General features: G+C 42.2%; 1 protein-coding gene across 20 annotated transcripts in view; it reads left to right on the forward strand.

Moving 5' to 3' along the window:
- ATP2B2 (ATPase plasma membrane Ca2+ transporting 2) overlaps positions 1-12,530 on the forward strand; it is a 365,380-nt gene that overhangs the window by 202,429 nt on the left and 150,421 nt on the right. For 2 of the 20 annotated variants that reach the window (XR_014522413.1, XR_014522414.1), the window contains exon 1: positions 8,697-8,760. The exons of 17 other annotated variants lie outside the window; for them this stretch is intronic. The gene's annotated coding sequence lies outside the window, so the exon portion shown is untranslated. Of the gene's footprint in view, positions 1-7,180; positions 7,237-8,696; positions 8,761-12,530 lie in introns of those variants that run through there. One more of the 20 variants, XR_014522412.1, reaches the window with a different exon arrangement.

Below are 12,530 nucleotides of genomic sequence, written 5' to 3' on the forward strand. Positions count from 1 at the left end.
CAACTAGCATAGCCAAAGGTTGGAGGTGATCGGAGTTGGAACCCAGCAACATCTGGAGGGGACACCACAGCCATCTTAAGATGCCCTTTCAATTTCATTTTCATATTGTGCACACACAATATGGTGTATATGCACACATATCAATTGTCCTAATTTCCAATACATGCTTTGTGTATTAGAATTTTCTATCAATTCTATATCCCATGTATTTTATATTCTTATGTTGCTTGACACAACTGCCAGTGCCTGTCCCAAAAAGCCTATTGACTGATCTAAAACAGCCACTGAAACCTTTTCAGGGAGCATTTTGACTGAAATTCATAGCCTGCAATTGATAATCCAAATTGCAAGAAGGGAATTCCTTTTCAGTAACTGATACTACAAAATACATTTTAAAAAAGAGTTTTTTAAAAAGTGCCCATTTTTGTTAGGCTTCATGGTAAGTACTTGCTTCTGTTAAAGCGTGTTCTCCTTCATGGAGAGCACGTGTTGCGGTGGGGGCCGCCAGGACACTCCAAAGTTGGAGGGCGGGCTAATTGATCGTTGGCCAGTGATGCGGTTGGGGCTTCCCTTGTTGTTGGGAAGAAGTTAATGTTGCCATTTATTGATTGACAGCCAGAAATACTAAAACTCCTTGCACGAGGCTAGGGCTTCCTCTTTTCGCCCATGCATCGGATTGCCCGTCCCTCCCTCCCTAGAATAGGGTTGTTCGCTTTGACCTTGCTATGCCTGTCATGGGGTCATCTGCTTTGGAGCGGGGGCCTGGTAGGAATTTTGTCCATCTATTTTGTCCATCTGGCTGATTGGCTGGGGCCATTTGGTTTTTGCCTACTGCGTAGCAAATCGTCACAACTTGTAAGGTTGGCGGTTAGGCATTGGTTTATGGTTTGGTTGGTTGAGGGGCATGGATTGGCTGTGCCTGCCCCTCTAATGCTGCTGCTGCAAGGGATTCCGTTAAAGGAATTGGGAGCTAACTATTGCTTGTCCACTCTGTCAAGGGGGCTCGGGCCATAGCAATGAGCTCCTGGTTGCATTTGGGGTGAGGGCAGGTTCCCTGCTCCGCGTAACCCCCAAGTGTATTCCCCTATTCTGACTTTTGCATCGTGCGGAATGTCAGTCTGTCCCCCATGGTGGGGGCAGATAGTCGTAACAATGCCTACGCAACCACTCACAAAGTTGTATTTTAATAAAGTTGTGGCCAAAATTATGCCAAAAATCTTAAACAAAAATTTCTGTGTGATGTGTTAGTTATTGGGGTGGACCTGGGGACCTCGACACGCAAATAAAGCACATCACAAATTTTGTGCCTCCTGTGCCAGTCGCTTTACATAACATTAACTATTAAGAATAAGGATCTATTTTTAAATCATAAAGCTCCTGAATTTATGTATACAATTAGCAACCTTTTAATGCTAATTTTGGATTACTAATTAATTATAATGTAGAAAATGTGTTTTTTTTCTTCCTCTGAGGAGTCTTTAAATCATGGATCTTATAAGAAAAATACTGCCTCAGTTTTAATTATACTAATGTTTATAGGAACTGTGACTATATTTAATAAGCTTTCTAAAACTGTTGGATAGTACAGATGGTAAATTCTGTATTAAAATGGAATTCAATAGCTTGTTTCACTGATAGCTGGCTTTCGTACTGTGACAGTGAAAAATACAGTACAATCCATTAAAACATAATTACTTTTGTTGGGATAATTTTAATATAATGAAACTGCTGCCCTGGAAACCATTTCACTTTTGAAGGTCATAATCCTAAAGGGTCACGTGAATGTTTAATGCATACACCAGATTCCCCCTGCACAAATCCTTCCACATGTTCTTTACATTTAGCAGAATTCAACGTATAATTTGGGGGTTAGATGCAAATATCCCCCCCCCCAAGTGGAAATAGCACATGTTTAAGCAGCTACGAAGGTCTTCACACCAAGTTACTAAACTGTTTTTGGATCTAGCGACATTCTCTGCCTCCCAAGACTGCTGCTGGATGACTAGAGCCCACCAAGCTTTTCCCCCTCCCCCAATTCCCCATTATATATATATATATATATATATACACACAGAGAGAGAGAGAGGTGTCCTCTCTCCGATACAGTGACATAGCATGGGTTGCTGGCACCTGGGGCCATATGGAGGTGTAGGGTGTGAGGGAGGGAAACGTATGGAGTATGCATATACATTCAACTACCTAACAGCATCTGCGTCACCCAGATCACAGTCTGAGAGATAAAAAGAAGAAGAGTTCCGTTGTTAGAGAGGTCACTTCATGGTTCACATGGAGAAGCTGCTTTCAATAGAGCCCAGCAACAGAAGTGTGCAGCCGTATTGAGGCAGCACCAGGTGCTGAATTTTTGCACCCCTAACAATTTTGTAGCTGGGGCAACAGCCCCTGTGGCTCTCCCATGCTACACCACAGCTTAGATGCCATTTTGAGCTAACCAGAGTTATATTTTGGATATAAAAACTCCTAGGGGCTGAGGGGGTCTTCACCCCCAATAAAATATTTGAGGGGGCTGGCCCCCCCAAAGTTGATAAGCATTGCTATTCAAATGGTGTGCATGCACCGTGTCATGTGATCAGTTACGTGGGGCGGGGCTTCTCTGCCCACCCCCATATTTTTTTCAAGTTGGCACCCTTGGTTTCTCACCAAGGGTGCTTATTTTTTATGTTCCACATTTTATTTTAGTTATTCATTGTTTTTCTGAGTCACCCCATAGCTTCATAATATTGGTTGTAAGCAACAATGGGCATTTGTATGTAATGGATATACGTTCTTTCAATAACAACTCCCACTCACAATTTATCTCACTATACTAGGCTATGGTCCAACACACAGCTAAGTGTCGTTATGCCCACTAATTTCAGCAAGCCTATGGTTATATCCAGTGCTTTTTTTCTAAAAAAATGTTTAGGGGTACACTCATTCTCACTCAAGGAAATCACCATTTTACAGTTCAAATTGGGGGAAATAAATACAGCAAATGGACAAAAGTACAAAGATTCACAAAATGTTTAGGGGTATGCATACCCCTGCATCCCCCCAGAAAAAAGCACTGGTTATAATTATGTGTACTGTGTCCTTAATGCTCTAAAAAAGCTTACTATTGAATGAATAATAGCTTATCCTTTCATGTTTTAAGTTACTACTTCTTTCAAAGTACACTTCTGTTCAGAGGTCAAGGTTTTTACAAGCCTAGCCTGTCCTTGCATATATCTTGCTTCTTCGCTCACTTTTTAATTTTCTCATGTCCCTCCCACAAGTATGCCAGAACTCCATGTGGAGCAGAGCTATATGTATATCTCTGGCAAGTAAGGCTGAATCAAAACAAAATATGAGCAGTAACATAAATAAATAAACATTTAAAATATCTTAATAATCTCTGCACATTATTTTATCCAGCATTATTCAAACTAGCAAACCCACCAACAATCCAGCAAAATGTAACAGGACATCATGTAACCAAAAGAACTCATAACACAATGCCATATCAACAGCTAAGGTAAAGGGACCCCTGACCATTAGGTCCAGTCGCAGACAACTCTGGGGTTGCGGCGCTCATCTCGCTTTACTGGCCAAGGGAGCCAGCATACAGATTCCAGGTCATGTGGCCAGCATGACTAAGCTGCTTCTGGCGAACCAGAGCAGTGCACGGAAACGCCGTTTACCTTCCCGCTGAAGCGGTACCTATTTATCTACTTGCACTTTGACGTGCTTTCGAACTGCTAGGTTGGCAGGAGCAGGGACCCAGCAACTGGAGCTGACCCCGTTGTGGGGATTCGAACCGCCAACCTTCTGATTGGCAAGTCCTAGGCTCTGTGGTTTAACCCAACAGCTAGACTGCAGTTAATTGCTATAAACTGTGGCAAAAGGTTTGATTTTTCAGCCCTGTTTGAAAGTGTGCAGGAATGGAGGACTTCCTGATCTGACATGGGATCATTTCCCCACAACTGTGGGGCCATTCTTCAAAATGCCCTGGCCTGTGAGCCTGCCATCCTTTGTTGCCGCGTACCTCAACAGGGCTTCAGAAGTGGATCTTAAGGGGCAAGTAAGCTGATATGGGATGCTGGCAGCCCCATAAGTTACATGGCCCCAAACCATCTGGGGCTTTAAAGGGCAGCATCAGAAGCAGTTTAAATTGGTCTCAGAAAACACTGGAAACCAGTTCATCTGGTGCAATCTTGGTGCAGTAGGCTATGCTTGCCTGCTCCGAATGTAGATTCATTTCATTTTCCAAACTGTCTTTACAGGCAGTCTTTCCATTACATATCATTTTGGAAAGTGATTAATAACCAAAGTAATGGTTCGAGCCCCATGTTGGGCAAAGGATTCCTGCATTGCAGGAGGTTGAACTAGATGAATCCCAGGATCCGCCGATCCACCCCCCACCTCTACAATTCTATGATTTTATAAGTCTCCTTGGGGAAACAAATGATTACAGCAAATACCCTGATCTGAGGAAATAGTGAAAGCAATTGCTTTGTAACATTCCTGAACAGGAAATCATACAAACACCAAAGCCAAGTCAACGTTGTTTATCTTTCTTTATAACATTCTCAAATCACCCTAGTTACAAGAAACTAGGAATACTGTACCACACAGCTATTCTAAGAAGCATCTTTTCCCCACCCCACCTGATGAAAGCTGCACACAAATCTTGTAGACCACAGGACCGTAAAATTGTTTTCTTAGGAACTCGCATGATATAAGGGACCTAATACCACCCAGTGCAAATAATTGTTTGTTGAGACATAGCTAAAAGAGTAGTGTTCATCAGCTGGATTAGACCTTGCCTTGAGCTATGTTGGCTGTGCCTGTGACTCTCTAGTCTCTTACTCCAATTCCCAGCCCTCAATCACTGTATTTCCTATACTGGTTTACCAATAGCCAGAAAGTCACAAAAAAAGAGGCAAAGCCACAAAACGGTGCTCCAAAAATTTAATTGCAATATGAGATGTTCACAGTATGATTCAATATATTGGTTTATATACAATGCAGCATAAGTGCAAGGAAAACTATCATCCCCTTTTCTTTATTGCACCCAAAAATGCCTTTCCTTTGAGTTGGGAGCTTCATTCGTGCAAGCTAGTTCTGGCTGATTTCCCTGACCTCTTCTCTCCATTGTCGCTACCACACTTCCTGGCTTTTTCTGAGGGCCCCTTGACCCTCAAAAGAGCCCTTTCTTCTGCAGAAAGCTGCAGTGTGAGGAGGTAATATCCCTTGTATAAGCATTCTTGATCTCATGCTGCACCAAATAAGCTGATAGCATGCCTTGGTGCTCTGAATACACCCCTGTGGTTACCTCATTGGACCAAAACACTGCAAGATTTTTATTTTCACTGTGAGGAAGGTTATATGTTGACATGTTAACCATATCACATGTCACTTTAAAAAAATCAATTTTTAAAAACATCAGTTTGAGACTGTCTCTTCTTTGTCATTTTGGTGCTATTTGTTCTACCTGCTCTTAAGGAGGTCCAAAACACCAAGCTGTTCTCCTGTAATAAATGTCAGTGTGTGAGAATGTTTGTGAACAGTTTGTGGAAGTATGTGAGAGAGCATGTTTTCCTTCAATTCTGTAAGAACTAAGAAAGCTTTTTTATATTTAATCAGAGTCTCCCTGTCTATAATGGAAATGCATAGTGGTGTTTGCTGTTAAACCTTTGGCCCTGGTAAAATATTTTGTTGATCCAAATTAATGTTTCATAATTTCCTGGTGAAAATCCTGCCATATCTGGACTGAACAAGCAGTCCATAAGTGCATCACCGGGTGTAAATGTATGGGCCATGTGCACTGGGCATTACATGTGGTGCCTGTTCCACATCTGCATACACAAAACATTTTATTCTAGAATCAGTGGAGACCAATACTTGTATATTCTACCTAGTCCACACACAGTCTAGATCTTTTCATATTTTTTGCTTCTTGAGAAACTGGTTTCATTGCAGATTTAGTCTGCATTACCCTGAAGTGTACACATTTGAAAACAGATAAAAACAGACTTATACCCTGATTGCAAACACTTCTTTCTTCAATTACCTGAACACATGGATGGAGGAAAAAGCATAGATAACCTAATCAAGGGCAGGGTTTTCAAGTGCATATCAAGTTACCACACCCACCCTTGTGGGCAGCAGGACCTAGAATCAATCTAAATGGAAGGTACAATGTTGAGGATGAGCATGAAGGATTCTGGATTAAGAAAAACTGCTTTTTGGTGCTACAAGCAGGTTAGTGTGTGTGTGGCCCAAGACAATGTCTAATATCAAAAAAGACACATAGGCACATACATGCAAAGCACCTCATGCGCCTGGGGAAGCAACTGATTTCTCTGTCAGTTGCTGCCCTACTCTGAATGGCAATACAGAGGAGCTAGCAGACTTACAAAGTAGGTTTCATGGGCTTCAATGGGATGAAAATAGGAAGCCCCTCTTGAAAACTCCAGCACACATGTGGTCTTCTAGATACTAATCCTTGCTACATAAAATGCTCTGTTTAAATAATCATGTGGTCTCTCTCTCTCTCTCTTTCTACTTTCCACTCCACCAGTGAAACATATATTCCACCCCGCCCCCAGCGTTAAGAGGCTTTAAAAAGGTTTCTTGGCAGACTCAATACTTTTGCTATATGTGATGAGGATGAAAGGATGGAGTCAGTGGCACTTTTCCTAAGGAGGATCTAGACTGCTTTGAGATGCTTAAAGTAGCATCTGCTAAATCTTCCTAACTTGCTTTCTACTTCATGATACTCTTCAGAATTAGAACTGGGCCTTTTGACCTTTGTAGCCTGAATTCATAGAGACCAGCAGCCACAGCAGAGAGTGCATTCCTTGGATAATCCATTTAGCTTACTGTGCACCCTAGAGTGGTCCATTGTTTCCTGCAGAGGGACCTTCAAAGAAGCAAGTATTGAATGCTGGAAAAAGAATTGTGAAATGTTTGGAGTTGGCAGACCAGGATTGCTTTTTTTATCTTTGAGATTTACTGTTAGACTAAAACAACTCAGCCAGACTTGGTCAGTTCCTCACTATGCATATTACATCAGGAAACCCCTTTGTTCTTTTGTAGCGTAACTGCTTCACTGGCTACCTTTTGTTCCCAGGGTTGTGTACAGTTAAAAAAATTGAAGAAGGGGTGGAGATCAAACACACCCTTTCTAAATAAGTAAGGCTTGCTTCATCATCCCACAGATGGTATTGTTGCCTTTGGAAGGTTTAAGGGAAGAAGGTAAGATGCTGTTGTGACTGTTTAAATAGTCTCACATGTTGTTTGCCTGCTTAATCCAATTTCTGCAATTTGTTGGTCCACTTGGTGGCCACCTTCTCACTTTACCAGAACTCTTTTTCCACTGTAAAGAACATCAACAGAGCAAGGAAAGAACAATTGCATTTTGAGTTGCTTTAAGGTGCTAGTGGTTGTGTGTACTTATATGAGTGCTTTCAAGAAGGTAAATAATTTACCCAGTGCTATTATTCTAGAAGAAGAGGTGCCAGAACTCACCATGAGCGCCTCCCTTCTTCTCTTAGAATGGCAATGGAACCCACCTGAGAGGTGCTGGAACTGAGTTCCGGCAAGTTCCAGCTGAAGAAAATGCTGGATTTACCTCTTGAGCCAGTAAGGGGGGGGAACCTATTTTTTTAATATTTAAAATATTCTGTTCAATTAGAATGAATTATACATCAGAAGGGTTACCATGCATTGTTAGAATGTCTTGATTATATGTGTGTGTTGTGTTATTAATCAACATTATGCAAAATACTGTACTTCCATATACCCAGTGGTTGATGATTTAATGCCTCTGATAGTAAACTAAGAATGGAAATAGTAAAAAGTGCAATAAATTGGAGCCCGCAGTTTACAAAACTCTAAAAACCAGTATTTTGGGGAATGAAAGATTTGAGTGATGGAAATGTAAAATAACCTTAATTTTCTTCAAACCTTTAGAGTCACAGGTCTATTTTGTAGTTGTCCCCCCCCCCCATTCATGTTGTAGTTTTTTTCCTGACGATTCAAATCCAGGTTGTTGATTATTTATATTCAGTATAATGGTTGCTTGAGAATGTAAGTTCCTACATAGCTATGCCAAGCCAGAACTGCTACAAAATGTTCTTGTTCAGCTACCCAGCCACCCATTCTCCTGCAGGATATTATAAGCTGTTAAGGGTTCAAGAAGCACCAATTTTCCTTCCTTGCACTTCACAGAGCCTGACTGAGCAGAGAGTGGAAAGGCCACTAATACTCAACCCTGAAAACAAGTATCTAGAGACATCCTAACTTGGTACATAACTGCCAGTCAAGGAACTGGCTGCTTGAAGTACTGTTCCCCCACCCCCATGAATCTGCCTCAAACATTGATTAAGCAGAAGGCCTTCTTCAAGGCCCCCTGACATCTGAGGTTAGGCATTGCGAGGGAAGGAGAGAAGGAGAGGGAGGGGTGGAAGAATGTCTTCTCAGGTGTGGCAGCCTGAATTGAGGTATGCCCTTTCCAGTAAATTCACCTAGTGGGTGCCAACTTTGTTGTGTATTTGGCACCTAGCAAGGATTTCTATATTTGCGCAAGCCTCCCAGTCTGTTTTAGAACTGGTTATAGTGTTGTCTTTATAGCTATTTTAATAGATTCTGTTCCTGAGTGCTTTTAATGGAGTTTTTAAAAACTGTATTTTTATCTTAAATTGTTCTATATGCAGGGAGCCTTTCTCTGAGGCCAGCCTATAAAAGGCTAATACCTTGTGCAAGTCCCATTGCATTCAGGTAAGTGAGTATAGGATTGCAACCCTAAGAAATAAAAATTAAAGGAATAAAGACACGAGAGTTTCAATCTCTTTGAATGTGCTGTTGCCTTAATACCTCACATCCAAGTCCAAGTGACGTCATCCTTAGGATTCAGTTCTCAAGTCTCTACAGGCTTGGGAATTTCATGAATGTGAAACCTTATTTTCCTCTCTGTTGAAGTCTCAGTGATTTCCACATGCTGTCATTAGAATAAGTACCTGAAGGAAATTTTGGGAACGTTAAGTCAATTTATAGGCTAGAGAAACAGACTAGAAGCACAGCACACAGAATTGCTGCTCCAAGGACAAAGCTTGAAGAGGGTAGTGCTGTAAAATATAATGAGGGATATTCTTAGCTATTTCTGTCTTATGATTATCAGAGCAAGCAAGAAAGTCACCAGCAGTAAGAATTACTGCAGTAGTTATGGGCAGGCCCAGCTTCAGTTCTACTTACCTCTGGCAAAGTGCTGCAACTCCTATGGTGGACAGTCCTTGAAATCGGTACTACTCTGGAGGGAAGGCAGCAGAATTTTCTGGGGCTGGTACACTGTGGGTTGCACCTCCTGACCCACTTGCAAAAGAGGGCACAGATGACCATAACATTTGGATATGCTATGTTGTTATAATTTCATTTTCTGTTGCTGTAACACCGTGTTATGGTGAAGGGCAGGTAAGAAGTCATACAAATAAATAACTTGTATTACTGTAAATTTTAGAGGGTTCGTTGGGGTAGAAGGTAGAGTAGAATCATTTGCATGTTGTTTGGTGCTATAAGATCAAATGAACAAGAGCATTTACTCAGGCTGTCTGCTGATAAACCCCTACCTCTTACCAATATGTTGGTTGAATTTAATCAGCTGAATAAATAAATTCCCGTTATAAAAAAGGCCTCGGTATAGCTGACTTTTTTGAGACACAGAGTCTACTTACAATTAACAGAAACCCAAACACCTTTCTCATTTTTTAGATGGCAAGGTGCTTGTTGCAGAATTGTCTTAGGTTTACTCAATAATACGTCCCACTCAGTTTAACAATATTTACTCCCAAGTAAGCATGCACAGGACTGCAGCATTTGCATTGGTTTTCATTCCTTTTTTTTATAGTAACATGCCAGAACCATTTAACTCCTAACCCCCGCCTCTCATAAAACAAATATAAACACAAGGTTCAGTTGCACTAATTAGCATTGATCTGTACCATCTAATCAACAGGCAGAGCAGTCCTAATGAGGGGCCAGGGACACCTGGAACTGTACAGCCACCATTTAATTGAAAGCACTGCTGGCTCTTTCTGATCAGGGCAGGGGGGTGTTTTGGAATTTTCTGTTTGGTCTTTTGCTGAGTCAGCTCCAGGCTGGCACACCAGCAGTGTTCCAGATCAGGCCCCTCTCCAGAAGCTGGAACAACATCAGATGCAGCAGATCTGTGGTCAGCCCTATGTTGCCCCGGCCCTGCCTGTTTGGGTAGAGATTGGGCTCTGCAACAGTGGAGCCCCACCAATCAACAACACTGTGTCTGCCAGTGGAGGCCAGTGAGCAGGAGCTATGTTGCTTCTAACCCCTCTCCACAACCATCAATATTAAGAGGGGTGGTGGTGTTTAGGGTGCAGCCTAAGTAGTTAGTCAAGGGTGGGGAGCCTGCCCCCCATATGTTGTTGCATTAGAATTCCTATCAGCCCCAGGGAGTGTGGCTAATGGCCAGGGATTATGGGAATTGTAGTCCAGCAACATCTGCAGGACAAAAAACTCCCCACCTCTGCTTTACTTGATTCATTTACAGTTTAAAGCTTGTAGTCCTGATATTTATGTCTGGGGGAGAAAAACATAAAAGAGAGATTGCTCTTTTTATATAAAAAAAGGGTTAAATGAATAAAAGCTGAATTTTGGCAACATTTGCATTAAACAAAAGGGTCAAATTAATTCTGAGTAGTAATAAAAAAGAGGAGATGCACAACAGCAAAATATCAAGAAATGGGTAGGAAAACATGCCACAGCTACAGTAACAGAACATCTGCTATAACCTGTATATGTTGAGCCTGTGAGGGATTAGGGTTGTATAGAAAACACAAACACAGTGTAAAAATGACAGAAACACTCCGACATTCCTGGAAACACTGTCACTGTCCACCAATCAAGGTCTGTGCTTGCAGTGATGCCCACATGCTTCTCATCTAAAGGTAGTAGCCTCCAGGACCAATAAGTGTGGATTAATCCCTCAGGGAAAGAGCTTTCCCCAGCATTTCCCCCTGCTCTGGTTTAAATGAATGCTAAAAAGTAAAGGGACCCCTGACTGTTAAGTCCAGTCACGGACGACTCTGGGTTGCGGCACTCCTCTCGCTTTACTGGCCGAGGGAGCCGGCGTTTGTCCGCAGACAGCTTCCGGGTCATGTGGCCAGCATGACTAAGCTGCTTCTGGTGAACCAGAGCAGGGCACGGAAACATCGTTTACCTTCCTGCTGGAGTGATACCTATTTATCTACTTACATTTTGACGTGCTTTCGAACTGCTAGGTTGGCAGGAGCTGGGACCGAACAACAGGAGCTCACCCTGTCGCGGGGATTCGAACCTCTGACCTTCTGATCGGCAAGCCCTAGGCTCTGTGGTTTAACCCACAGCACCACCCATGTCCCTTCAAAAATGAATGCTTAGAGTTCTATTAACTCTAGTGAGGACCTTGAACTTTAAGGTTTAATATGGGGGGGGGATAATTCTCTCATGGATGAAGAGACAGCAATGTTGTCTTCTATGGGGTTGATTCAGTATGTAAAGTTAAGGCAAAAAAGAGACACTCTTACTTATTCCTTCCCATCAACAGCATCTCCAGGCATAACCATCACCTTATATCTCAGATCCTCTTATCTTGCCATTTCCTTTTGTTTTGATTCATAAAGAGGGGTGAGCATGTGAAATGTATAAGGGGAGCACGCAAGCAGGGTGGGCTTGGGCAAAGTAGGACCCTTTGCCTATATTTTATCTTGGGAGATATCAGCTGTGAAGTGAGAGAGTGGAGTGTCCTTGAATTAGAAGCCAGGCTGCAGCACTATTTGAAAAAATAGGTGATACCAAGCAGAATGGATTAATAGGAAATAAAACGCAATGAACAATGTTTATTTATTTATTACTGAAATGGAGTTAGGAGTAATGGCCTAGTGTTTCCTCTCACTTGGGCATCAGCTGTGCTATGATTTCCCTGTGCTCACAATTGAGTTACTTACTGGTTCCTTCAAGGGCAAGGGCAGTGTAAATCACCATTCTCAAACCAATTAGTGTTGTTTGCCAGTAAGAAACATTACCTACATGAACTGCCTTGCTATAGAAAGTTTGAAGACTCCAGAGCTATAGTCCATTGAGCCATGTGAATAATTCCACATACAGATGAACTTCTACAGGCATTTTCAAAAACTTTTGATTTGACAACAACATCCCATTGCCAAATAGTCACTGAGAACTATGTGTTGGAAATATCAATTGGCATTGGCTTGCTTTTGCTTTTTATTTAGTAGATTTCTTGCATACCTTTCATGATAGGGTCCCAGTGTGGGTTTTTGTTGTTGTTTAGTCGTTTAGTCGTGTCCGACTCTTCGTGACCCCATGGACCAGAGCACGCCAGGCACTCCTGTCTTCCACTGCCTCCCGCAGTTTGGCCAAACTCATGCTGGTAGCTTCGAGAACACTGTCCAACCATCTCGTCCTCTGTCGTCCCCTTCTCCTTGTGCCCTCCATCTTTCCCAACATCAGGGTCTTTTCCAGGG

The sequence above is a fragment of the Podarcis liolepis genome, assembly GCF_965112155.1.
Source record: "Podarcis liolepis genome assembly, chromosome: 2".
Taxonomy (NCBI): Eukaryota; Metazoa; Chordata; class Lepidosauria; order Squamata; family Lacertidae; genus Podarcis; species Podarcis liolepis.